We start from the raw sequence: 25,811 nt of genomic DNA, 5'->3' as shown, positions 1-25,811 counted from the left end.
TTACTTTGATTTCATTGATAACCTTTCAATACTTAAAAACTAAAGTTAAGACTCTGAAAATACAATATAATTTTCTTGATAGTTTTATGTCTTTTCTATCTTTGCTTAATTTTCCAATCAATTATGAAGAATCTATCGCCACTATGCATCGTAACGTGCGACCTCATTTTGCTCGAATTCTCTGTGCAACTGTGACAACATAGCTCGGCATAACTGATTGCGTTATTCAGGCGTTGCATGTCCAGTTTGTAGCCCCAAGGCACACAAATGCTGAAAATAGATGCTGATATTATTTTACACAGTAATCTATTTTGATTTTGTAAGTACAGTATTTGTACATAAAATTAAGGTCAATGCAAAAATAAAAGTCAAACAAATGTTTTAAAATATTGATGCAATTTCAACACATGCAAGTACAAGTGGTGACGTCTGAATTCGTTATTATTATAAATTGAAGTCATTATAGAAGATTAATCGTATATGCCTGGATCAATATCACTTAGGTTGTGTACCGATTCAATTTATGCTAATTGAAGCCTTCTTACTTTATTTTATTGAGATAAACACTTTTTGACGTGTCAGAAAGGTATTAAGCCAACCAGAGTGGTTGTTATTATTGTATTGATCAGATTCATACAAAGATTTTGTCCAAGAAAGCAATTGTATTTAATTTCAAATATAGGATTTCTCATATACCGGCTGTAAAATATCAACCGAACGACAATTTTTATATTGGTTATTTATTGTATTGGATAGAAATAGGAAATATAAAAGAAAATAGAAGCCAAATTGATTCGATTTTTGTCGCAGCGAATTTGTTCTTAAGTTACTTGTAGTAGGTTCACAGTAGGTTCGGATAGCGTATATTAAGTTTGCTATACGAGTATATATATGTATATATGGTCAGCATATCGAGCTGAGTCGATTTAGCCATATCTAAATATATGCGAACTAGTTTTTAAGATATCTGAAATTTTGCACCCATCGTTTCTCACCAAAAAGCTACTCATTTGTTGGAGCGGCTGATATCAAAAAACTATAGCATATAGCTGCCATACAACTTGAGCGATCGGAATCAAGTGCTTGTGTGGTAAACTTTTCATTTGTCGATATATCGTAAATTTGGCATGGATCCAAGGCAATTATGCAATATCTGAAGAAATTGTTCAGATCGGATCACTCTATCGCTGCATTACAAGCTGATCGATCAAAGTCAAGTTCTTGTAAGGAATCTTTTGTGAATATGAACGTATTATAGCAACTGTGAAGCCGAAGTTAAAGTTTTTTTTTATTTTCTCTTCGCACAGTTAATTTAAAAATTTTCTTCTTAAATACCACCGGTCATAATTCAGTGGTTAGGTACTGTATAGTGAATGCAACAATGCCAGTTTGATTGTCACTTTATAAATGTCACATGTTCGTGCACTAGTCGTATTTTGCATATTTTCTTGCAACATTTTCTTCACATAATCAGGTTCAATTGCTAAATGCAACCATGCATACAAATGTTTGTATGTCACCCTAGTTCGTTACATATCCAACCGAGCTTAGACACATAAAGTAAGTATGCTCATAAATAGACTATGGAATGCACATGAAAACGGGAACTGGTATTCAGAACTATAATTATCAGTGAATATCATGCTATAATTAATTGGATCAAATGCAGTAAGAATTTTGTACTAATCCTTTTTTCTGAAGAAGGCAACTCTTCTCAGTAACTAGTAATAGAAAAAAATTTACGGGCTTTTCTTAAAACAGCGGTTCACATAAAACGCTATAATTTAACCTTTATTTATCTTGTGAAGGCAACTTTACAACAGCCACTAATTATAATACATTTGTTCTCTATTCACCATAAGTTAAAAACTGGTGAAAAGGAAAAATAACTGAAATAACATTGATTATAATAATCATAAAGTGGATAAGTGAGTAAGTCCGTCAATACTTTATATGCGTGTGGTGCTAAAACTGCCACCTATAAACCTGAAAGCTACGCCGAAGGATCGGCGGGGCGACTACTACCTGCAGGAAAATTTAAACATAGAGCGTTCGGGCATTGCTCGGTGGGTGATGGCGGTTTGGAAAGCATCAACTACATGAGCTCACTTTTCAATAGGGAAAAGAGGTTCAGAGTAAATATAGAACATATAGAACACATTAAACATGTATACGGATGGCTCGAAAATGAAAGGACGGAATTGGTGCGAGGTTATACTGTCCAGAGTGAACGACATTGCCAGGAGTGGTGTGCGGCTGTTTATACAACGATCTGGACAGGAGCATGACAAGGGAAATCAAAACACGATGGAACAATCTATCTGGGTACAAAACTGTAAAAGTCATTTGTAAAACGTTAGATTGAAATTTGTTAAAGATATCGTGAGATAAGCTACCGGGTCTGTTGGAGTTCGCATCAAGCACAGGCATCCTAAAGGATAACTACTCCTCATGGACTTCGTAACGGAATTCCATCTGACATCGCAAAGGACCAAAACTAGTCTATGCGTGGCTTATTAGTCTACCAGACTAATCTAACCTAACCTAACCCTAGCGTTGCCTTAGACAAAAATCAACGGTAAAAATTTGACTCCTTAGAAGAACTTGCTTTTCATAGTTCAGTTTGTATAGCAGCTATAGTGGTTCGATCTCTTTCAAATCTATATTCAAAAACTGAGAGAATAGTTCGCGTATATACAGATGGACAGAGGGGCATGTCTAAATCAACTCAGTTCGTCACGCTGATTATATATACATATATATTTTATAGGGTCTCCTTCTGTGTGTTACATTTACCAAGACCAATGTTTGAGAGTGGAAAAACTCTTCGTCAAACTATTTGGAAGTTTCACTAACTTATTGTCATTTTAACCCTGCAGCTGAATTATTTTCTATCGACAATCACAAATTTGTCGTAACGGGGTACCTATAAAAATCCTCAAATCCTTATAAAATATGGATATTATTTCAATGAAGCTGACAAACAACCAGTCTGAGTCTGGGTTTGCTAATAAGAAACGACAAAGCTGTGTTCGATCTACCCGGCTTGAATATCCACTAAGCCGTTGCTAACAAGACACATTATAATTTATGTTTATATAGAAATGACAAAAAGTATTCGCAATAACTACAATAAATTGCATAAGAAATTAGAAAAATATATATTGACCAATGAACAGACATACAGTGTCGGACAAAACTAAAGCACGAAATTTTTATTTCATTTTACACTTAAATATGACTTAAAGATTAACAATATACATAAAATACATGCTACAAAACTAAAGCATATTACATACAGTTAAAAAGAAAAGTATTTGTTGTTAATACTTAATTGGAAATAAACCAATCCTTTACACATTTGGCCGTGTGCTTCGGATCGTTATTGTGTTGGTAGTTCTATTTTAATAGCATTTCCTCGTCAGCATGAAGAAGCATAACGTTTCGAAGAAGGTTTTTGAACATAAAACGATCCATGATGCCATTAATTTGATGGATCGGACCTACTCCATGATGAGAAACATCCCCAGACCATTACGTTATCTCTCCCATGTTTCACAGTACCTTGTGAACAACGCGGATTCAAACGTTGACCTTTTGGTTTTCGTACCAGCTTTAATCCATCATCATGTACCAAAAAAGTACACTCCTCCATTTTGTAATACTCCAGTTAGCATGAGCCTTTGCAAATTCAAGCCGTATTTCGCTCTGGATTGATATAGCTGATATAAAGTGATCTCTTTTTGTGGAGCGCATTATGGTCATATCCTCACGGCTAGTAGTTTTTGGTCTGCCACCTCCATGAATTGTGGCTAAGGAGCCCGAAAAACGAAAACGACTTATAATTTTTGAGATTATCCTGTGATTAAATGTAAACTTTTATCAAAATATTAATTACTGATTCACCGTTACATTTTGTTTTTAAGTAAATGTGTGCAAGGTGAACTTCGTGCCTTAGGTTTGTCCGACACTGTATATGATATATAAGTATAGCTTGCTAATCATACAAATTACCATAATGACCTCATAGCGTTCTAAATTATCTTTTACAAGTTATTGATACATTTATTATCTTTTTATAGTTCCATATGTTATATATGTTGATCTTTTTGACCCTTCTTCATGCAAATTCTTAGACACCAGGAAACATGTGTAGGACACTTCTTTGAGAAAAGTTTGATTTTATATTCATGCAACATGTTGCAACTGAATATAATAATATTGTACACAAAACGGTTGTTTGTAACACCTAAAACTATTAAAGATATGGAGTTATAACAAAGTTATATCTCCCCGTCCATCCGTCTGCTCATGCAAGCTTTAACTGGAATAAAAATAAAGTTATATTCATAAAATCTGGTACAAATGTTCCTTATCACACTGAAGAAGTTGGTCGCAGACGGGCGGAATCCGAACACTACCACTTCTCACATAACAAACTTTTTAATTCTATACGATTCTTTCACTTTACAGTATACCTGCAAATCAAGCACTAATGAATTTATCGTAATAACACTGTGAAAAAGTTTCTTTTCACGATAATAATGTGTCGTGATGCCACGAACTTAATAAAGCTGGCCCAATACTTTCTCTAGCCCCCTTATCACTAATATAAAAATTTAAAACAAACTTCCGGACGGACTTATACCATATATACCATATATACGATATCGACCAATTTGCGCTTGGTGAAACATGTCCTTAAGCTTTAATAATTTAACCTAAATATTAATGTAATTATTCCGGAGAGTTCACTATACCCAACTTTTAAATGAAACTAAGTGAGTAATATTATGGATCATATACTTGTATGTATATATAATGGTAGCCTTTGGTTCGCCAATCGTTACTCTGCAGCGAATCGAAAAAACTATACCAGATGCTAAACAAACGGGCAGTACTTGTCTTCTGCCAAATGCGCAATAGTATTATGATTCTCTCTTGGTGGAAACTATAATTGATTTTAAGACATATGTTTTAAAATACAAGGCAAAAAAAGAAATTTGTATTTTCATTTGTCATTTACACCATGCACAATAATAAAATTTATCTAAAATATGCAAAAGCAATACTTGCTAGCATTGAAGAGAGCGGCTATACCACTTTATTAAGGTATTCGCATATTCTCTTGTACGAATTCGACTCGATTACTTATTTGTTCCTTTTTTTTGTAAATTTTTTAACAAGAGAGCAGAAGCGAGCGATTAAAAAAATTAATAAAATACCATATATGATTGATCCTATGACAGTTTCGACAAGTAATGAATTTTGAACACATTTTCAACTTTTTGTTTTAATTTAATATACTAGAAGACCCCAGCCACGCGTTACTGTGGCTAAGGTAAAATTAAATTATATTGAGTAAGCTGTTTAGTTTAGTAAAATGTTATTGTTAAAATTAATATCGGCTTTTTTTGCTGTCTATATAGCTCAATTACCGAGCCAGTTATGATTTAGGTAATTATTTTTTCCGTCAGGGAAAATACGGCCAATCAATTAATTTATATATATAGATAGTGAAGGAATAATAATAATAATAAACCCAACGATTACCCTCCTCCCGCCCAACCGACGCGAGGGGCGCAATCCGCATACGTGCGGAATTAGCCGAGTCAGAAAAGGCAAGAGAGTTTTTTAAGTGTTGAGATCTAAAACTGCTCAGCTACAGAAACAAAAATTTCAACAGCTAAGATCTAAAGTTACAATATAATAAATTGTTATATTTTCATTTATTAAGAGAAAACAATAAAGTCTTTTTAATTTTGAAAAGTGAGTCAGATAAGTCAAATATGCTGGAATGAGAATTAAAATCATGACATATACGGCGGAATGGCTCGTTTAGTTCAAAATTTGATCTACAGGATTTTAGCAGTAAAGGTCTAAACTGCCTCGAAAGGCGAACCGGGATATTAAATTTAATTTCAGACAGGAGAAAAGAACTGCAAACAGTTCCATTCAAAAGTTTCACTAAGAATATTATGCCAAGCATTTCCCTACGACTAGAAAGTGTAGGTAGATTAATAAGTTTTAAACGACTAGTGTATGGAGGTAGACTTACCCTAGCATCCCATCGGAATTGCGCTAAGGCGAAAAGTAAAAACTGTTTTTGAACCGACTCTAACTTGTCAGAATGGATTTGGTAGCTAGGGTTCCATACCACAGAGCCATATTCCAATATAGGTCTAACCAAAGTTGTATAAAGTGTTTTAGTAATATACGGATCTCTAAATTCTTTAGACCAACGTTTAACAAAACTGAGGACAGCTTTTGCTTTCAAGACCATGGTATCAATATGAAGACTGAAATTAAGCTTAGGGTCAATATTAACTCCCAAATCAACATAGTTTAAAACTTGCTCCAGAATATGAGCAATATTAACCGATTTCTTAAAGTTGCTATAGAAAACACTTCCGTCTTCAAAATAGGTTTTATCGTTAAAATTAATAATAAAGATAAAAACGGCTTTACCCTTTTTTCTTACTAATCCGATGATGAAATTTAAATGATTGTTAAAACAGAAGTATAAGAAATTAATGCATGAATGCACTTTATCACGTAAAAGTAATACAGTTCTTTATTTAAATATTGTATTTATGAAACATGTTTACATAGTATTACTTCTTTTATCATTAATTGCAGCAATTAAAAATTTGAATGAGAAATATTTCTTTATACTGATAGTGCATTGCTTTCGATTTTCGACACCCACTGAAACACAAAAATTTAAATTTAGTACTGATTTGAAGTAATATATTTATAATATGTACTTATTGCATTTGCTGACTGCATGCAACTTTAGTATACTCATTTTCGAATAAATATATTCATAGAAGGATTTTAGTCGAGTTATATTTTATTGCTTAAAGTGTTTATAAAATTATGTGGTTTCCGAAAATATATTTCTTGCGTCTTTGAACACCTTAGAGTTACTCCAAACATTAAATTTATGATATGTTGCATTCTTGTTCAACAATTGATAGCTCAGTACTAAAGTCTATAACTGTACCTAATCGCTGTATTTGATCTTCAACGAGTTAACCACATTAACAGCTTAAATTAAGTGTTTACTGACATGCAGAAGTAAACCTTTCACTTTTCAGTTTACCTGCTGAGTTTTGTAGTCGATGGCGATTCATTTCAATCGTTTTGACAACTGTATAATTAAAGAATTCCCTTCCTGAGGAAGCCATAAATAATAATAAGAGATTTTGAATTGAATATATTACATATTTAAGATTTCCATAAATAATTTAAATTCAAATTTAAATTTCTGTAGGGTTTCTAAATCTGACCAAAATTATATCGTATGTAATGCCTGAAACTGAATGAATGGAGCCGCTCGAACAGTTTAAACACAAAGTTAAACAGTTCAAGAACGTTAATGATGTCAGGGATATGTCTAAGAATATTTGAGTTATTCAGAAATATACATAAATGGACTGTGCGAGTCTAAAATGGTATTAAAAGTAGAAAGTGTTTTTAATTAGATTGAGCGGACGTAATAAGCAAGAAAGAAGTTTTAGTCTAGTGGTTTCAAATTTTAAGTACAAGAAACAAAAAGAAGCATTTTATGAAAATTAGCTATTACGGGGATAAACTTTTGGAGAGGATTATGAATGTAACTCAATTTCTATTTCGAAGATTTAATTGTGTTACAATCAACCGATTCGTAAACTGCTTTATCATTCCCTTTCTAAAATAACTCAAGGATGAAAATTCGTTAATCATTTTCCGTTACTTTGTCGAACATGTCGCTATAGCGCTGATTTGGACACAAATTTTTGACTTGAGGTCGTCAGATAACGCCAAAAATTATGTCGGGGGAGTACAAAATGCTGTTCTTGTTAACCAATATACATATACACATATAGCCACATTAACAGCTTACATGTATAATATTATATATGTAATATGTATGTATATAAAATCGGACATTAGAACAATTTTAATTATGCTTAAATATTCATCCAAGAAAAATAGTGAAAGTGAGAGTTTATTTGGTTTTGTAATAAGCGTTAAAATAAATTATTAGCCTAAAAATATTAATTTAAAATTTTTCAGGAGTGACTTTTATTCAAATTTGTTTCTGTGTGACAACCTGTTTCTTCATAATCGCCCCAAGTTTTTAATGGAGTTTAAATCGGAACTATTTCGAGGCTACGCCAACTACTTGTTTTTTTTTCATTCATAAAATCGCGAACCTGCAAAAAAAAGAAAATTTAGAACATCACAGATCAAAATTAGTAATGAATGATATTGATGACGGGTAGTAAAACTGAAAAAAATATTTACTTACGATGTTGGTTCTGTAACATGGCGCAGAATCGTGCTGAAAGATGACGTCCTTTTGATGTTGATACAGTTCTGCAATGCAGGTTATCAAACTAAATTACGGGTCCCACTATTTCACGGACCAATTTTCATGCTGTTTCGCACATACACATCGCTGTTTCCTCAAACAAAATTGTCTCAAACAAAATTTTATTTACAGGACGTCGGCCGTTGAATCCTGCCACTCTGACCCTCTGGTGAACCGTTGGCGTATCTACTATCACTATTGCTGCATTAGTAATACACTTTTTAATGTCTGACGAAGATTTAAATTGATCCATTGGACAAGACAATCGTCCTGACTTAGGCGACCGACGACTAACAAACCGCTATAAACCCTTTCTTCTAGGCAAAAGAGCCCGTCTGCCGAAATTGTCTGATGAATGCTGCCAAAACCCTATAATGCTCGATATTTGTCTGGAGCTTTGATTCTGCTGCGATAAGGCTCTTTTTTCCCTGTAGTGACATCAGTCATTTGTCGTCGTTTTGCCATGTTTTTGTACGACTACTCTTTTAACAAACACAACTGATATTTTAAAGATGCATAAATTCTTTACAGCTCTATCTATACAAAAAAAGGAAATTGCATGCCAATCCAATTAGGAATTACCGACTTACTTAAACTTAAAGTAGGTCCAACTACCTGGCTGGTTTTTTATGCTTAGCACGGTATGTCAACTCGTTTCGATCTCAGATGCCCAGCAAATTATTGTTGCAGAAACGAAATAGCAGCATGGCATGATCAAATCCCTGTTCACACATTTTAAAGTAGACACAAGGAGCCAACGTCCATCGATAATATCAATTCATATAGAAAAATTATAGATTTGTCACAATATTCGGCAAAAAAAAAACACTATTTAGTTCCTTAAAAAAAGTGAGGAGAAGTGGCGTAATTGTACCACTGCCACGCCCACAAAACGCTATTAAAAGAAAATCTATAAAGTGCCATAAAAAGTTCTAAATTATAATATGAAACCGGCAAGGGCAACTATGGGTTAAACAAAACCTAGCAAGGTGTGATAAATCTATAAATATATATCGGCTAGTGTGGGAGTTATTTTAATGAAATTGAAAAAGCGTCTTTTTCACATATCAGTATATCTGTGTGCCTGAAATGGATAAAATCGGGCAAAAACTTACCTTAATCCCCATATAACTGATGTTCACCCTTTTGAAACGAAATCAAAATCAAATCCTATACGAGTGTACTAAATAAAATGTTTTTATCTTAATTAATTCTAACAAACCTTGTGCCTTATATGTCTATGTATATTATTGCTTGTAAATATGTTCCCGAGTATATCTGCCCACAATATACCCTACATAATTATATCTGTCTTTCCACCTAAATTTGAACCAGTTAGGTTGGCCAATGTGTGATATTTTAATGAAATAAAGTGGGCACGTTTTCTTAAAAGTTATAAAATTATATTAATGGTTTGACACTCAATATAAATGAAATTGGTCTTGACCTAAACCTCACAGCCCTATTATAATGAATTTCGATCCTTGGGTTGAACATCATCAACTCAATATATTAAATTTAGCCTCTTCAGTTGAGTTTATATCACGTATATCTCAATTGAGGATAATTTAAGTATAATTTTCTGACTGAGTGTGTCTGTGTTCTATAACTTAATAAAATACCAAATTTTATCGTAATTTATTCACGATTTCGTCGAATAATAAATGTTGAATTCTTTCGTTACATTTTTTTTTTTAATTTTCCTAACACCTGAAGGTATTTCCCCTGCTTTGCTCATTACAAGTTGTAAAAGTATGAAATGTTCGGTCACACCCGAACTTAGCCTTTCCTTACTTGTTTATAAATAAAAATTGCTTCAAAATATATTCTCGAGCATACCTGAGCGATGTAAAAATTAATGCAATCCCCCATAAAAGTATTTCCGTCTTTTCACCTGTATTTAAACCGTTCAGATTGGTCAAAATGTCTGATATTTTAATGAAGTTAAATGGACAACTTTTCTCACAAATTAGCAATAAAACTAAGTCTAAGTTTATGGCCGTGAATATAAGTCAATTAGATACCAGATTTTATTGCAATTTATTCACGATTTCATCGAATAATAGATGTTTAATTCTTTAGCAACATTTTTTTAATATTAAGTTTTTCCAACACCTGAAGGAATTTTCCGGGCTTTGATTCTTGCATGTTAGCCCTTCCTTACTTGTTTTTTTTTTAACATCTTTTTTTGTGTTCATATTTTCTTTTATAATTGATTCATCTACAGGAAAATAATTCAGCCATATAAACTATTTTGTTTTTGATTTGGTTAACGAATTTGACCTTCACCATGAAATTTTTCAATTATTTTCTGTTTTTACTTAAGTTTTTAGTTTTGTTTTTTGCTTTGCTTTGACAACGAATATAAGTTCCAGCTGTGATATTTAAGTTTGACCTTTGACGCTTGTTTTCAAACACTGCCCCGAAAATATGAGCAAACTCATAGTAATTATTAACAAAATGCGGCAGCGCATGATTAATTTTTAAAGCAAAACAAAAATAAAACGAAACATGAAAATAAATAAGCAATATGCCATAGCTGTACCCAAACCTACTCAAGTGAGCATTCGTGAGACATGCGAGTATGCAGACCTAGCTAGTAATGGCTCCATATGTCTATATTCATGTTTGGTGGCGAGAGTTCAACGACCAATAGATATTCGCGAATAGCGAAACCATTAACTCGTCAATCAAAATGTAGCGCCCAAGAAATTTAGAAAAATTTTCATAATTTATATTCTGTAAAATTATTAGCTGGACTGACTGTTATCCGCATTAGTAGCGATTTAGACACTAATTATACTTGGAATTACTTCACTACTCTTCTCGCCTATCTAAACTCTAACCGTCAGCTTCACCTAAAGGCAGCGAATGAAATCGCAATCGACGCAACGTCACGGTTGCAATGGGCGTGTGTGGTGTCACCTCCAGTGGCTGTCGATCACAGCACTAACTAAATGGCCGCAATAACTGAATTAATGGCTTTGTTTGAGATCAGCTATTAATCATAATAAAACATCAACAATGCAAATTTTATGGAAATGCGAAATACTGGCAACAACAACCGTAAAAAACTGATTGCAACTATAATGTGTAACAATAATATTGATAGGTAAGGCCGTCCGAGTTAATAAACGATTTTTTACTGCCGAGAAATGGAGCAGCCTACGAAGGTATTTAAAAAGCAAAAACACTAGATCATTAAGCGCCCAACCCATCAACTCACCAATCAACACTTAACCACTGATGACAATCGAACAGCAACAAAAAATCACGAGCGCTTGTGACAGCACCGTAGGAGCACATCGCTCAAATCGTCATGTTGACTCTTTTGCGGTTGTTACATAATTCGGTCAATCATTTTTTATAAATCATGTTGAAGAAGAAGCACGACATGGATCCCATGTTCTGCGACATTAATTGTGATAGCATATGTAGTCCTATATCCAGAGATTCGAATGGAAAAATTTACACGTTCGAGTTCGTAATTGTAAAAAAAACACGACTCGTCGGTTGTTCCGAGCTAAGTCAATTCCAAAGATGTTCTCTCATTAAAGCAAATAATTCACGAATACCGCACCGAAATACCAATGTCTAAGATCCTTGTTACCTGGGAAGAGATTCCAAGTTCTGACGAAGATGGTGCTATACCTGAACGCGTTGACAAGTAAATTTTTTAATTCGACAGCAGTCCAAAATTATTTTCCCGGAGCGAGCTAAATGATTTGGTGAAAGACTTGAATCTTCTCAAAAATGCTGCTGAGTTGCTTTGATCAAAGCTCAAAAGGAGGAACTTACTTTTGCCGGGAGTATCTTCCTCCTGGTTTAGATATCGTGAGAAGCAGTTCACTTCCTACTTTGCCCAAGAGGACGAGTTGGTTTATTATGCCAAAATTGAAAGTTTTATGGATACATTTAAGATATCACACGACCCAGTACAGTAGCGAATCGATTTTTCAAAAAGAAACCTTAAAGCAGTTCCGCCTCTTAAAGTTCTTCTACCACCGCTTCACATAAAACTGGGATTGATGAAGCAATTAGTAAAGTCACTTCCAAGAGATGAAAATGACTGCAAATATTTCGTATCAAAGTCTGGTCGTCTCTCGGTGGCAAAGTTGAAGAAAGGTGCATTCGTTGGACCAGATATTCGAGATACTTGCTGCAAGTAACAATGTACCAAAAGGAGTCTCAGTAGGAAAAAGAAATGTATTTAGTACTAACTAATTAATGACATAAAAAAAAAGTTTGTAATTATAAATACATTTTGTTTTTCTTTTTTCTTTTATTTTAAGATGATAACTTGTTTAACATAGATACCTACATTGTGAGAAAACGAGATGTTCTATGACAAAGTGATAAGAATATTGTTATAATTTATGTATTGTACCTCGATCACGCCTATGTTATAATATAAGTATTCCAATTTTGCCACAAAATGGTTGTTCTTTAAAACAATTCGAAAGCTTTTAGACTGCCCCTTAATATATTCTCTATTCAGAAAGTATTTCTGTTAAACCGATTATAATGATCCTAACAAAAATTAAGTGATTAAATACAGTTTTGCATAAGATTTGCAAACCTCTAACCACTGTTTAGCGGTTAGCCAATGTTGTCGATGGTAGACGCAATCGCATCACATTATTGCAGCAGACAATTTCATCACAATACATGCAAATGTACAGTGCGTTCAAAAATAACGTTTTCGTTTTCCAAAGTGAAGGTAGCGTCTATTGGCAAACATTTTGTAATTATAGAAAATTCATTCAATACTTGCTTCAATCGCTCGCGTTGTCTTTAATAGCCTGACATCTTTGATGGTAACTTGAAGCTAAATTTTCCGCATATTCCACAGGAAACGACCTAACGGTATGTTGGAGTGGCTGAATGAAATCTATATTTTATTGGCACCTGGTGACAGTGACGACCAATCTATAGTAAGAATATGGTTTTCTTCTTTCCATTGAGTACAGAATCTGCAACTGTTTGAAACAGTTTTCCGCGAATCGATCGCGTTATTTTTCGAACGCACTGTATGTTAGATATAAGATAAGCACAGTTTACAGATTTCTTTATTAATCGATTTTTTATTGAATTTGTTCACACTTGCTCCAGATAATTCCACCTTGTTTTTTGTTTTTATCACTTTTTATTAAACGAAAAGCTAACTTTTTAAAGCTTCAATAATATAGTCATATAACAGGATTTACACCTCTTTTTTTTGAGAATTTGTATTTTCAAATTCCTAAATTATTTCTTCAGTATAAATTGTAGTTTCTTATGCGGTACAATTGGTAAATGCTGCGACGTTAGTGCTGTTCATGCGAAAATTTCAGAAAGTTTTTATTAATTTAGACGCTGTGAACTACGCTGGGAAAAATCCCCACTTTACTTCGGTATTATATCCTTACAAATAGATAAAAAATAAACCTTATTGAACAAAAATTTATATCAGGGAAAACATTTATTTAAGATGCAACTTTTTTGTTCAATTAGAAGCCTATGATATTTCTCTTTTTGAATTAAATATGGATACAATTTTTCAGACATCTTTGGTATTTCGAATCGATTAAACTGCATGGAATCAAAAATAATTGATGCCTTGGGTTTTCTACCTTTGGTATCCTTAGGTTTCAAGGTTGCTTAATTCGATGTTAAAAACATTAAGAATCATGAAGAAAGTGAAAACTTTTTTTTCACAAATCTGAGCACTTTTAATTATTTTGGAAGTTCTTCTCTTACACCAGTTTAAAAGCAAGACGCGTTTAAACCTAACAGGTGAACAGAATCATTTTAAATTTTCGCATCTTTGTGATCTACACTTTTTATCAAACAAATTTGTTGTACTTAAAGATTTTATTCGTATTTTTTTTGTATTTGCGAAAGCTAAAATATACCTAATATCCCTTCAGTCCTAAAACTATCATACAGGGTTTTCCAATAAGAGTAATATAATCTAAAAAAAAAGACACACACTAATTGTTAAGGAAATTCAAATGTTTTTTATTTAATGTACAAGTAAAGTACAATCGATACAATTCAGTTCTGAATATAACATCATTCGAATGGCCTCCACGACTTCTTTCGCAGGAAAGAAATTTGATGAACCCAATTTTCGAGTCGTATGTCATGAATAGCACGTTCAATATTCTAAAGCTTGAAGAGAGTCTGCTTTATAGCTAAAGACCAATGACTTCAAATAACCTCACAAGAAGTAGTATAATGGTGTTAGATCACATTTTCATGGAGGTCATTCAGTGTCACAATTTCTTGAAATTAACGAATCTTCAAACTTTTCGCGCAATAATTCGGTTGTTGCACGTGCTGTGTGGCACGTAGCCCTCTCTTGTTAAAAACAGATGTTGTCAAGATAAACTTCTTTCAATTGCGGCAATAAACAGATGGTTAGCATCGATCTATATCGCTCTCACTCTCTAACAGTAACGGTATCACCAGCTTAATCGAAATAAGTACCGACCGATGACCAGAAAAAAACCACACCAAAGTGTCAATTTAGGTGAATGTCATTCATGTTCATGAATAGTGTGTGAATTTTCTTCGCACCACTCAGATAGAAGGAGCTTCATCGGAAAAGATGACTTTGTTAAAAAATTGCAATTGGAGAACGATTATTTTGATAATAAATTTGAATAATTTGTAAACGTTGAACGTTGATGAAATTGTAAGCATTAGCTCTAAAAGACCTAAATAATGCGAAAACTACATGAAAAAACTAAAAAAATTCGTACTTTTCTAAAAAGTTTTTTGTAGATAAAAATCTCGTCTTTTATTTTTCTCTTTAGAATAGATTTCTATGATAACACAATGCAGTTTACATTTAACAAGTCAGGAATTGTATTCGCTTTTTCCCTAACTTTCTGTATTAAACTTAAGGCATGGTGATGTTAAGTTGTTGACTAAGTGCTGTTGGTGAGAGCCAACTAAGCCAACTATACTACTGCAACTATAAAATATAAATTTTAACCATTTTGCTATGGATTGTGTTTATAGTTAATTTTTTTATACAAAGCATCAAAACAACAAATGAACTCCACTTTTTACTCCTTTTTATACCCTGAGAACATTTTCCACGATGTTTGTAACACTCAGAAGGAAACGTCGGAGACTCTATGAAATATACATATACTTAAATGATCAGGGTGACGAGCTGAGTTGATTTAGCCATGCCCCTCTCTCCGCCTGTTTGTATAAAACGAACTAGTCCCTCAGTTTTTGACATATCTATCAAAAATTTAGCAAACATCACTTTTTCCCCTAGAAGCTGTTCATTTGTCGAAACTGCCGATATCGGATCACTATAGCTAATATAGCTGCCGTAAGGAAACTATTTTATTTGACAAGATATCTTTACAAACCTTGGCATGGCAATACTACAATATCTGAATATATGTTTCATATCGTCCGATTACAACTTATAGCTTCGATATAATCCGGCCGAGAATCAAATTCAGTGTATGACAACTTTTTTCTTCTTCCTACTAATCAATTTAAAATATGTTAAGAATACGCCGTGCTTTACTTATTTTCTTCTGCAATATTACATTTTATCAAGAGCATATTGATATAAGCAATTCTACCTGTATTTAAAGAAATATCATATGCAGATTAAAGCTAAAAATATATATTTTTTTTAAGTAAATGTGATTTTGTTGAAAAAATTCTGAGTCCATGGAAAACCTTTGAATTTGCGAACAGAAAGGACGTGTAGTCCGAAAAAAACAAATTTAATCTTCTAATATTCTCATTATTTAAATGGTAACTTAACAATATATGCATGTCTTTTCAAATATGCTCAACCACCACTTCATAACGCGTATCACGTTACCATCTCTCTGCTCTACTTAGAAATGTTCAGTGTAGCGTGCATAACGTCGATCAATCTGTCCACAACAAAAAACAACAATACCAAGATTTGTAGAGCCATGTCAGTGTTTGCCAATGTTTGCAAATCATAGGCAAGTTGACAACATTGAACTTCAATTCTTAGCCAACACCAACAACTATTTTAAACTAAACAATGTGACCAATACACAGCCACACATACAAACACCATATGCAACCGGCTTTCGGCGACACCCAGTTGCACAATGCAATTGACTTGCCGCTGAGTGGTAATAATTCAAAGTGCACACACCGATTCGATATTCAATTAAAGGTTTGTTTTAGGGCGACAACGATTTAGTATAAAAACTCTAGAGCTCGTTAAAACGACATCAAACAATCTTTACTTTCAGATTAATTACAAGTGTTCGCTAGTGCAACAAACTCAAACGCAAAATGTTCAATCTCTACAAAGTGGTAAGGATGCAGCCTGCGTTGTCCTAAAGGTTAATAAACTAATCATATTTTTCTCTAGCTCGTCGTGTTCGCCGCCTTGATGTGCATCGCTGCTGCCTACCCAAGCATTGTGGGACCAGCTATTATCCCCGCCCTTGGCCCAAGAGTCATCGTCGGACCAGTCGGAGCTGTCGGACCAGTTTTGGTTCCCGCTTTTGGTCATGGTGCTGTTCTTGGTCACTCTCCTTTACTTCTTGGCTAAACAACCTCTGGACGATTGCCCATTGTACACCCGCTTACTGTTATTTTTTTCACCTGACACATCCAGAACTGCGCGATTACTTATATCAGTTTCGTTCGTTGCATTGCTGCGCATTCCTTTATCAACTATCAATCATTTTTTGTTAATCGTATATTTTTCTTTTAATGTGTTTGATTTGAATAAATATGCAATAAACCAAAAGCAAATAACAACTTTTCTTTATATTATATACCAACATAAATGACAATGAAAAACATGGACAAATTAATCCATGGAGAAGTACTGTATCTTGAAGATTCTTAACGTAACTTAAAAGTTGCCTAGAATCAGCTTAATAACCAATTTAGCTATGTCAGCCTTGAAATCCAATAAATAAAACTGAGGAGAAGACTGGAAGAGGCACAATTCTTCTTCCATGATGAATTGTTGAAGGGAATTTGTTGTTCGGTAGGAGTTTGAATTTAAAAAAAGTTCGGCAACAGAACTAAATACAACAGCTGATCATAAAAACAGTAATTTAATAGAATCTTCATCCTAAATCGTTGAGGGAAGATAGTATTGTTTCCTCAATGTAGAGGGACATCAATTGCGCTGGAATACGAGTTGAAATCCTATCATAAACAATGAAGTGTTTCAACTAACTCCAAATTCGTTTAACAAGTTTCAAGGATAGGCGACAAAAGTGTCTTGCTAACCCTTAGGAATCATTAAATACAATTTCAGAAAAACATATGTACCTAAACATGTGTCACCATAAAAAGTGACTACTATTCATACATATGTATAAAAAGTAATGAAAAAACTTATAATGGAAATTTTTGTGAACGCAATACTGTCTAAGCTGATATTTATATCTGAAAATCGAAATTACCGAATCATAATTAATATTTAGATCAGTCAGTTTGTGTGGCAGCTATATGCTATAGTAGCCCTATCTAAATAATTTGTTCGGAAATTGTACCGTTGCTTTGGATAATATTTGATGCCAAATTTCGATCTCCGAAGTTTCTTTCTGGTGTTACAAACTGCGTGGTAATCTTACTATACCCTATTCAGGGTATAAAAAAATGTGAATAGAACAGAGCCGGAAAAGATAACATGAATAACTGCTGTTGAAACATTAATAACATCTGACAAGATAGTATTTCCTGAGAGTTTCTATACATATATAGAAAGAACCAGAAAGGATATTTGAAAAGTGCATTTCGGTGAACCAGACATGTTTCAATGGGTAGTCAAAAATTAAGTGAGTGGCAACTGGAATTGGACTTAATTCTGCTAATATGTTAGGAATTATTTTATTATTATGTTATATCATGGCGGACCCCGTTTACTCAAAACGTGAGTTATTGAAATCGCAATATTGTTTATAACTTTTTATCACACGATGCTTTATTTTAATGCCTAATTAAGATATAATACTCAAGCAAACTTCTCGAAACTGCAGAAAAGATGTTCCTGACAGTGACTATTCAAATCTGAAAATGGACTATTCTGAAAATCCGTTCCTCAAGCCTGTCTCCGGCATTAGACCAAAAAAATAGTAAATTTGTGAGATATTCAATGATGATTCAATGACAAAGATAGCTACCGTTCAGACATTTCCTTGACCCCTCAAAATATATACCGTAACCAAAAATTTAATAATTTTTTTTTTATTCCATTTTCTGACCATTAGCCTGTTCACACTTGGGTTAGATAGTTTTTCACTTCTTTGGTTTTTTCAATGTTTATCAGCCAATTTTTATTATCTTATTTTTATAAGTCTTAGTCGTTTAACAACATTTTCCGCCTTTTGTTAGTGCAGCGGAGGCTGAACATGAGTATGCATTAAATATTTTGTATTTATTTTATTAAATTCATTTCGTAAGTATTAGTAAGATGTTGTTCTGGTTTCTTATGCGGGACAACAGGCAGTATAAGCAATTACGATATCAGTAAATATTTTTGTATTATTCCACAAACTAGAATTGCTGTTGTCACTGATAGGTAATCGCCACGAAGTTGGCAACACCCAGAAGGATAGTCCCGCAGTTTTTAAGATATTGATTGATTTGAAATTTAACACACGTCCTTGTCTCCCTGGTAACTATGGCATATAGCTGCCATACAAACTGAACGATCGAAGTAAAGAAAAGAGCTTGTATGGAAAGCTTTTTCATTTGACGAGATTATTTCATGAAATTTGGAATGGGTTATTGTCTAAGAATTTGATGAAACTCCGCAGAAATTGTTCATATCAGATCACTATAGCATATAGCTGCCATACAAACTGATCGATCGGAATCAAGTTCTTGTAAGGAACCTTTTGTATTTGTGGAGGGTATTTTAGCTTCGAAGCAACCGAAGTAAACCGTTTTTCCATTGTTTTTGACTTCTTAGATAATTAAGACTAAGTATCTCTTAATTTTTCTTTTCAAACAGAATTGAAAAACAGAAATGACTGAAGTGAAAACCTCACGTGAAACAAAGATAATTTTCACTTTACTCTTAATAAAAGTTTGAATAAATGGTAGTGGTTTTGGTAGTGAAGAACCTGTAGGCGATATTTTGATTCAATTCACATAGTGTACAGAATTTATTTAACCATAGACTCGTAATTGTTATAATAGCACAACAATACATCGAACTTAGGTCCCCCTTCCATCCTACATTTTCGTCAATAGGCTTCGGTAATTTTTATACGTATTGGGCCCAAGCATTGGAGAATAGCCAGTCGAACGAACTATACGAGATATTCAAACAAACAAGCAGTATTTGTGGCATTGAAAATGGCGGCTATTCACGTTAAGAGGGAACCGCATACTCCCTCGTACGAATTCAAATCGACAAGTTTTTTCCTTTTTCTTTTTTCTTTAGTGGATATCAAGTAATAATCTTCTTCTATTCATCAGTTCGCTGCTTGCTAGGTTCGAGCTCTGTGCTCTTGCCAGATAAATTGTCATTAAAAAGCGGTAACATAGTTGTCCAGTTAAATTTATCTCTTAAAATAAGGTGGTCTATTATACTTATACCCGTTATGCCAGTCTCCAGCTTCGAGCTAAAAATTCGAGCCCAATGAATTGTATTCATATGCTATAAAAGATGACCAAAAAGCATTTCGAAGCAATTTCATTATAAAATGACACTTCGGGGCACAAGAAAATTAGTTTACACCAAATTTCGTGGAAGAATTTTGAGCACAAGGTAAATATCCTAAAACTTGGATATTTAAATTTTTCACTTAAATTTTGGGATTATGCGAAAAAAGTGTTTATACAAAATTTATAGATCTTTTTAATACCTTCAACTTTACCAACTATAACTACAACAACTTTTAGCTCTGCCGGAAAACCGACTCCCTTTCCCCTTCCCGACCTTATATCGAACGAAAATTATTTTTCCATAATTTTTTGTTATCTGTCAGACACATGACAATTTACGAGTATGCCGGCAACAAGCAGCATATCGCGGCAGGCAACTTGACAACATTGAACTTCAATTCTAAGCCAACACCAACAACAGTTACTACCATTTACCTCTAGTAGTGGAACCGATACACACCCACAAACACACACATAACATACAACTGGATTTCAGCGACGCCCAGTTGCATAATGCAGTTGACTTGCAGCTCTGTGCTAATAATTCAAAGCGTACACACCGATTCGTTATTCAATTAAAGTTTGTAGATTTGCCTTTGGGTGAAAAAGTTTTTATATAAAAACTCTAGCGCTCTTTGAAAAATTATCAAACAGTCTTTACTTTCGTATTAAATTACAAGTGTTCGCTAGCGCAACAAACTCAAACGCAAAATGTTCAACCTTTACAAAGTGGTAAGGATGCGAGCCTTACCAGCAAGTCTCTTAGCCTTAAAGGATACTCTACTAATAACAATTTTCTCTAGCTCGTCGTGTTCGCCGCCTTGATGTGCATAGCTGGTGCCTACCCAAGCATCTTGGGACCAGCCATCATCCCCGCCCTTGGCCCAAGTGTTGTTGTGGGACCACTTGGACCTGTCGGACCTATTGTAGTGCCCGGACTGGCTCATGGCGCAATTATTGGAAACCCTCATTTACTTGGTTAAATAACAAATTCTGAACTATACTAATTGGACTGCCAACATTCCCCAGTGGACAACTTCCTTTGCACACCTACTCACTGTTATTATTTCTTGCCCAACATCATTGCCACGAATGTTAGGAACTTCGCAAATTTAGTATGTCTTGGAGTTTTGTTAGTTGCATTGTTGCGCACTCCTTTGTGAAATGCCAATAATTTTTTGTAAATACGTGTGTTTTTTTTTTTTTAAATTTAATTCAAATAAAAATGCAATAAACCAATAGAAAATATTAAATGTTTCATGCGAAAGCGAAAGCAACCAAGAAGAGGGGAAAAGATCGGAAAGAAATATTTTTTTTGTTTAGTCTTTTCATCGTTTGGACATTTCGCTTTTAGTTTGTAGTGGACTCTTTTTTATTATGTTGAATTGTCTTTCTAATAGTCCGCTTCTTGGATTGCTAACTCCAAGCGGTTTCTTAATATGATTTTCTTCGTTATGATGAATGGTCTTCAGGTGGCTTTTTTGGTTTTAAGAGTGGAAACAATGATGTGCCCAGGTCGGAGCAGACATCTATTATACGCACTTTATATATTTTAACGAACAAACCAATAGTTCTTTTTCCGTAACTAATATGGGTAGCTCTGTAGCTTCGTTTAGTCGCTTAGCACAGAAAATAGGGTAATATGGCGGGAATAACTCTTCAACTACTTTCCGAAGTGTTTTTTTGCTGCTGTGTCTAATATTTGAACTTCGACCTACATATATTGTAAGCAGTTACCCAGAGGTCTATGTTTCCTTCTTCATAAAGTTTTTCAACACAAACCTTTTGTTACGGCTTTTACTGCTGGTTGCGTTCTCGACACCTTGGTTACACATTAGGCTAAATGATAGAGCTTCCTCAGAGTAGCAGTTTCATCATTCCACCAATATACTGGCCGTCGCTTGCTATGATGGTTTTTTCTACGCATAGCTGGGTCACATGTTGCAACCGGTTCTTTCCGCACTGTTTATCCAAGTGGGCGATACAAATTACAATCGCCTGCTATTATTATCGGCGATTTGTCTCTAATTTTCAAAGACAGCTCCAAACGAAGGTCTTCGAATTCGTTAATAGATTGCAGGACTATAGTGCTGTCTTACCACTTATATCTGCAATACAAGTCCTTTCTCAACACTGAGTTTATTGTTAGCTTAGTAGGGTATCTATATTCTTTTCTGGAACCGTCTGTTTTGGCAGATAGTGAGCATATAGCTCAGAGCATACTCACTAATGCTTTTCTCCTTTGCCACTTGTCTCACGGTTCCGCAACGTATATAAAGAGAACATCTGTCACCTATGACCCAGTTGCAAACATCTAAAAAAACGAGTGATACCAAAGATGAATATTTAAGAAGGCGACAGATCGACCACTCGATCTTAATAGTGCCTAACTTAAGTACAGCCTTGGCATCCTCAGCATGCAGGCATATAAGGGCTATTTATGTGCTGCTTCGGTTTTTCGCATATTTTTACATTTTGTTTCCCTAGATTTTGAATCCCACACTCCTTTGGTATATCGTCGCAACCTTTTTTGGGAGTGGTTAACTCATCCATGTCCTTGACATAATAGTAACGTTATGCGTTCTCACGAATCACTCGCTCTAAAACGCTCTGAAATGTGTCGGCTCTCTTATTTGCTTGGCATTTCAATTCTTATAGAAGCTCTCCTTTCACGGTTTTCCTGATGTAAGTTACGATTAAACCCTATTCTTCAAGGCCACTGCCACATTTTACTTTACTAAAGATATCCGCACACGAAGCACCGCATTTTTTGTTAAAATTATACGACGATTTTTTCACTTCATTATTTTTGTTTCTGAAGGACTCCAATGTTCTAATGTACTAATACACTATAAATTCAACAGAAAATTTTTTAGTGGACGTTATTGCCTACTGCGTTCTTTTACGAACAAGTTAACGTAGAAGGTATAAGAATCCAAGCTTACAAGACGGGGAGTCGCCTTACAGTGCATATAGTTTTTCTTGATTTCCGAGAAGAAAATGTAAAAATCGACTGAAAACTTGTTTCCAAGTCAAGGAATATTGGAAAACTTTCTTTCTAAATATTTCTAAACTATAATTATCCAGAGGTTTTCTAGGTCATGAATAAAAAAGGAACCCTTCCTGGCAGAGAGAACCCGAATACAAAAATTGCGGCCCTGGACAATGTCAAAAATTAATGCAATCTGCCTTTCCATTTCTATGCCCCCAATGATTTTAGTATAATTTTCGCTGACGGGAAGTAAAATACAGTAATACAACTAAGTGAGTCTAAGACCTTTAAAATAAGTTAAGATAATACCAAAACTGATTGCGATCCATTCACCATTTCATCTAACAATGAAGATGAACCTTTTCGCTTTATTTCTTAATATGATGCTTTGCCAACACCTGAAGGTATTTCCCCGGCTTTGCTCCTTGCAAGTTGCAAGAGTATGAAATGTTCGGTTCACCCGAACTTAGCCCTTCTTTACTTGTTTTAAATTATATTTTAAGAACCCGCAAAAAAGGGGCAGGTAAATGAGAGCAAATGAGCTTCTTATATAAATGTTTAGTTTTAAGTTTCAACCAAAACTACACACATATATTGTTGTCACTGGGAAAAGCTAGGAGTATACCATATATACGTAATAAAGTGAACCGGAAGTTCGAAACTCTTTCTAGTTTATTCATTTTATTTCCACATTTAAAAAATATATATCACACATTAACCCTGTTTTCGGCAAAACTCAGCCATGTCCACAATTTCGGTGTGTGAGGGTTTAAACATTTTAGGCTTGACTTGATATGGAACCATAAAGGCACTATTTATATAACGCACTATTTATGTATAGTTTGTGTTGTATGGGAAGGTAGCCGTGGTGGTTGATCTATTTCTCCAATTTTCATAACGTAATATAAGAATGTCAAAATAAAGTTACCTTCCGAATTTGGTTTTCACTTGCCGAAAACTTCCTGAGATAAGGGTTTTTACCTAAAGGTGTTTAGTACCACGCCCAAAAAATTTTTCCTGCGTTATTTGGTGTGATTTAGCTTAAATTTTTTAGGTAATGTGTACATTAAACATCCTTAGATTACCACGCTCATATTTTGAGATCACGCAGTTTTTGAAAAAAAAATTTACGACCAAAAGATTTACGACAGCGATAAAGCAGAAGATCCTTCATAATGTACTGTACTGACTCCGGCCTTCTCTTATGGATAAAACTGAAAAAAACTAAAAATCTCACGAGAAGATATTGTACGCACAATGACCTACGATTAAAAAAAAATTAAAAATTGACAAAATGGCAAAATGACTGCGTTCAAAAAAAAAGATGAATCTTACCCGAAATTTTTGATCAGATCAGCAAACTAGTAGACCACACTTCCAACAATCTCATTATTAAAGTAACCTAGCCAATAATGTATGAAGGTCTTCTCAATTATCTTCCACCAATATTTTATAACGCGTATCACATTACGCTTTGTCCGCACTACTTGGAAATGACCAGTGTAGCGTGCAAAATGTCGATCAAACAGCCCACAACAATAAAAACGTATGTATACACATGCCAATGTTTGTAAATAATATACCAACAATAAGCGGCAATCGCGGCAGGCGAGTTGGCAACATTGAACTTAAACCCAAAGCCAACAGCAACATCAATTTTAGACCAATATCTTTTACCTTAGGCAAACAGTGACCACTGCTTTTGGTGGCACCCAATTCCATACTTGTATGCATAATGCAGTTGACTTGCACCTCAGTGCTAATAATTTACACACAGTACACACACCTATTTGATATTCAAATAAAGGTTGTGGCTTTGCTTTGTGTGGCAAAGATTTTGTATAAAGACTCAGGCGTTCTTCGGAAAAGTTATCACACAGTCTTTACTTTCGTATTAAATTACATGTGTTCGCTAGCGCACTAAACTCAAACGCAAAATGTTCAACCTTTACAAAGTGGTAAGATGCCAGCCTTTCAAGCAGCCGCTCAGCCTTAAAGGACTCTACTAATTATAATCTTCTTTAGCTCGTAGTGTTCGCGGCCTTGATGTGCATCGCTGCTGCCTACCCAAGCATCGTGGGACCAGGTCTTATCCACGGTCTTGGTTCAAGTGTTGTTGTGGGACCAGTCGGCCCAGTCAGACCTGTCGGACCAATTGTAGGTCTGGGTCATTTTGGCCTTGTTGGTCATCCACATTTACTCGGTTAAATAACTGCTTCTACAACATTTTCCTTGGACTACTCACTTTGCACACTTACTCACCGTTTTTTTCTCTCACCCAACATCATTTATGGAACCACGAATCTTAGGATTTCGCAACTTTCGTATATCTTTGTGTCTCGTTCGTTGCATTGTTGCATATTGCTTTATCAACTATCAATAATTTTTTGTAAAAAGGTTCCTTTTTTTATTTTAATTTGATTTGAATAAATATGCAATAAACCAATAGCAAATGTTAAATGCTCCATGTGAAATCATATTCTAAATATCTAGATTAAGCAAACCTTAAAATTCCAAATCAACCGAATTGATTTTAAAAACGCTGTTGCTCATTTCCACTGAAAAGTGTTTGGGAATTGTTGAATAACTTTGTGTAATCCTGTAGGTGCATGAGGCGGTGGAGGAACAAAAACTTGTTCACAGGCTTTTAACCTGGAGTAAACGAAGTGTCAACTGGTCGCACGTCTCTCATACATGTATGTATGTAGTTGCTTGACCATACCCGCTACGCTGATTGTCGGTTTGCTATCTAGAAAAGATTCTGAATATAGTAGCAGATTCTCGCCATAAACTAAAAAATATCGATGATATAGCTATTCA

At 34.4% G+C, this 25,811-nt stretch overlaps 3 long non-coding RNA genes across 3 annotated transcripts; all 3 read left to right on the top strand.

Annotated features, from left to right (window-relative positions):
• Nucleotides 1–16,544: 16,544 nt before the first annotated feature.
• LOC138857674 (uncharacterized) lies at nucleotides 16,545–17,128 on the top strand. The gene is made up of 2 exons (XR_011396871.1): nucleotides 16,545–16,675; nucleotides 16,734–17,128. It is a non-coding gene; the product is annotated as an uncharacterized lncRNA (long non-coding RNA).
• A 3,290-nt stretch (nucleotides 17,129–20,418) lies between these two features.
• Nucleotides 20,419–21,245, top strand: LOC138857669 (uncharacterized). Its single transcript, XR_011396867.1, has 2 exons — nucleotides 20,419–20,731; nucleotides 20,803–21,245. It is a non-coding gene; the product is annotated as an uncharacterized lncRNA (long non-coding RNA).
• A 3,583-nt stretch (nucleotides 21,246–24,828) lies between these two features.
• Nucleotides 24,829–25,451, top strand: LOC138857736 (uncharacterized). The gene is made up of 2 exons (XR_011396919.1): nucleotides 24,829–24,949; nucleotides 25,017–25,451. It is a non-coding gene; the product is annotated as an uncharacterized lncRNA (long non-coding RNA).
• Nucleotides 25,452–25,811: the final 360 nt, after the last annotated feature.

The sequence above is a fragment of the Bactrocera oleae genome, chromosome 6 (assembly GCF_042242935.1).
Source record: "Bactrocera oleae isolate idBacOlea1 chromosome 6, idBacOlea1, whole genome shotgun sequence".
Classification (NCBI taxonomy): domain Eukaryota; kingdom Metazoa; phylum Arthropoda; class Insecta; order Diptera; family Tephritidae; genus Bactrocera; species Bactrocera oleae.
This window is presented reverse-complemented; position numbering and strand designations above follow the sequence as displayed.